This window comes from Lissotriton vulgaris, chromosome 3_1 (genome assembly GCF_964263255.1).
Source record: "Lissotriton vulgaris chromosome 3_1, aLisVul1.2, whole genome shotgun sequence".
Lineage (NCBI taxonomy): Eukaryota > Metazoa > Chordata > Amphibia > Caudata > Salamandridae > Lissotriton > Lissotriton vulgaris.
This window is the reverse complement of record NC_141689.1, coordinates 1,386,612,292-1,386,616,068: the sequence shown is the minus strand read 5'-3', so window position 1 is coordinate 1,386,616,068 and position 3,777 is coordinate 1,386,612,292.

The following is a 3,777-nucleotide window of genomic DNA, read 5'->3' as shown; positions in this document are numbered from 1 at the left end:
TGGTACAGAGCGGCAACAGATGGGAAAAATTCCTACCCTTGTTGCATTTTGAATATATGAGTAGCTGAATGTTTCTTTGCACCTGAATAAACACACAGTCCAACTTATAAGTCACATGGTGGTAAGTCTTGAGTAAAAACACTGGATTGCGACTCCTGGACACTCTTTGTTGTTATAAGTTACATGAAATGGTATTCATTTTATCCCTAATGAAAGATAAAGGACATATTAGTGGATGCAAGGAAATTCTACTGTACTTTTTTGAGAGTTGTTCTCCTCCTCTGTGTTTTTCCAGCCTTACCTTATTATTCCCTCTTTCTCACATAAGAAATTATTTCTTTCTACTCGGGATTTCTCAGCACTTTAGGAATTTCTGAAAAGGCAAACAAATGTTGTTCACTTTGGTGGCCCTTAACTAACTTGAATCCTATCTCCTCTGTGAAGTTTACCCTAAACGTACTTGGGTTCTCAACCAACAAGAATTCACAAAAATCCACTTTCAGGAATTATCTTCATTCCTCAGACCTCTAGTTCTCACAATGTCCCGACAAATAAAGGATTCACACAACTGTTACTTGCTTTCTATGAAAGCTTTTGCCGAACAATGTTTACTTGCTTTCTTCTGTGGTTTTGAAAGTCCATTACAAACTCAGTTTCATTTGGTAACTTATCTCTTATCTTTTCTTTAAGGGTTTTCTGACTTGTGAATGTAGAGAAATTGTAAACCGGATGCCAGGTCGGTAAGTTTGAAGCTCTGCTTACAGCACAGTGCATGCTCACGTTTCCGTCCTATCCAGTGCAGACCTATGTTAGTGTGCTGTTTCCTCTTTTCTTCTCTTTACAGGTGCAGAAGTCGAAGATTTCTGTAAGGAACCCCTGGCATCATCAAATGAAGGCCTTAGCTCGTGGATTCAGAAAATCACCAGTGTGAAGACCAGAAATGGCAGGATACTTCTTGCAGGTATCAGTTAAGTTAATAACAAGCATGAGTCACTGGGCGGGTGTGTCTTATATAGGCAGTCAATCCCAAGAGGACCGCTGTTCTGTGCCATACCTACCAGATGTTGAGTTCAGGTTTAAATGAATAAAAGCTGTGCCTGGACCTAGCAGATTAGTGACTTTATTAATTGTGGTGGATTGCCATCAACCACAATAAACAATTCACTGCCTTACAAACATTGGAAAATTTACTTTACGGTCACAAACCTTATGAGTTTGCAAATCGCAGGATGTGATCATGTGATCATGAAATTGTTTAGTACATCTGGCCCATAATTACTAAACTGATATTGTACAAGTTCAGCCACGAATATATATTTCCTCTTATAACCAAAATCTCTGAAACAACAATACGTGTAGTGTTTCTACCCCAATCACTAAATCTCTTTTGGTTCTTCCTGTTTACCAAAAATTGCTGCTAGGACAACTGCCTTAAAACAAGATATATTTGGGGGGGGGGGAGGAGGGGGTGAAGAAACTATGTCTTCTCGAAAAATTGGCCATCTTTAAAGTCCCCAAATTCAGAAGAGTGCCCAATATGTTCTCCCTACACCAGAATAAACACCAGACTCCTCCTGTGATGCTGATGACGTTGTAACGCTCCGCGCAAATGCCCACACACTAACCACCACTCACCACCGAACGTTGAACGCTGGTTGCCAAAAATATCCATCCATTATCAATCTTCACTCTGCACTGCTGTTTGTCCTGGCTGAGGTTTGCTCCTGCTCAACAGTGCCGAGTTTTGTTAAACTAATTGTCAGCAGAAAGTCAAGCAGCTATCGAGAGGTAGTATGCAGCTCACTTTAAGTGTGACTGCGTAGGGGTGCATTGAAATTGTGTAACCCTCAATGGTTTCCTGTCTATAGACCACACTGGACCAAGAGGCCCATCCACCACTGCGCCGGCGGGTCAGAGAGCCAGGGTTCAGGTGTGAGGCAGGGTGTGGGGAGCTACAGCCTCTGGTACCTAGCACCCAGGCATTTTTCTGGAAATCGAAGACCACAGGAGCGCTGGAGACAGCCTTTTCTTTGGATCTTTTGTGAATACTGGAAAGAGCTGTTTTTTCACTTCACAGAATTGGATTAGGCAATTTAGGTTGGGGATGGCGGTAGCAACAGTGGTCCAGTAGGAAGTAAGAGTCTCAGTAATCTGTAATTTGTGGTCTTACCTCTTGGTGATGATTGACAAAATATTTACTCCATTTTCTGCTGGTAGAGAAAGCTCGAATAAGAGATTCCAGCTCAAAAATACGACTTGGATAGTCGCAGGGGAAACAGAGAAAAAGAAGATTGGGAGCTAATTCAAATGTGACAATAGGTCAATTACAAGAGCCCCTAAGAGAAAAGAGTTTGCAGAGTATGCAGAGATCCTGTAGAGGCATGAATGCAAGGCAAAGCTCACGCTCATGTCTTCCATGTTGCAGACAGTGGATGTAGATGTGATCTCATCACCACAGTAAACATCGCCTTTGTTATGGTATTTGGGACAGGAACAGGATGGGTTCGAATTTTCAGATTATGTTGTCTTTGCAGAGCCTTGCTTATCATCCTCGCCGTGTTTTTTCCCAGATTCTCCACAAACACTTAGCCAATCAGGAGAGTGAAATAGCTTTCACCCATGGGAACAAGGGTTGAGCAGCTCATTGTAGTGAGTCCCTCCTTAAATTAACTGGTTACAGATGTAAGCTGTTTGGAAGAGAAGATGTACCAGATATCAAACTTGGACTTGGAGATGGATTGGCAAGGAGGAAAATATTAAAAAGAGGGACGGGGTGGAGTGTGCTTTGGAATATGTTTTTGGATGACCAATGTTGGTAAAAAGAAGGTATAACTCATATTATTATAAATGGCACCTGTTTTCCTGTAGGCAGGGGAAGTGAGTGAAAAGGGGGAAGATTGTGAAAGTACCTGAGCAGAAAACTGCTAACATGGTGGGAACAAGTAGGAATAATCATGCAGGTAGTAAAAGCAAACTGATGAGTGGAGGTAATAAAAAGACACGAGCATCAGTTGAGGAAGGGGTATCAGTTGTGAAGGGCTTGAAGTGTGAGAGGAGAAAACGTCACAAAATGAAAGCAAAAGAGGAGTGGATAGGTAGCAGTGTTGCAGTCCAGGGCTCTAATTCGGGAGCCGGGGCCCTAAATTAGCTCACAGGAGCTACTCCGTCAATAGAAGTTTCCCAAAGTGCCCCCTAGTGGGACGCCCAAAACACGAAGTTTAGATCAGAAATGCACCTGTGTTCATTTAGAAGTCAGAAGAGAAGGGGGAAAAATCAGATAAATGAAATCCCCCTGAATAGGTAAAAGCTGTTGAAGGCTTTTCAGAGTTGCACCTCTACAGGATATCTCATCAAGTAGATTGAGCAAGTGGCCTTCCAGAAAAGTAAAAGTGGTAGTGAAATAAAGTTTGGCTCCATTACCATCTGGTAGTAAACTTAATTCTCAATGTTGAGCTAGAACATAATAGCATAGGCTTAAGGCTTCTCCTAGAGGAGAAGGATGAGGACCTGATGGTAGAAACCTTTCCAAATGACCATGCTGGCTTGAGCAAGCAACTAATAAGCTTAACATTGAGAGTTGAGGTAGGACTACTTCAAAAGTGGTCTGTGGGGTATAAATGTGGAAGATTAGAAATAACCGTACCTGGTAAAATAATGGACACACAAGAGAAGACTCAGCCTCTTAAAAACCGTTACACATGTCTAAGCTCCTTCCAAGAAGATGATCTCTCTTGGCTGGCTTGTATGGACTAGGTATCCGGATCATCAGGTAATCTG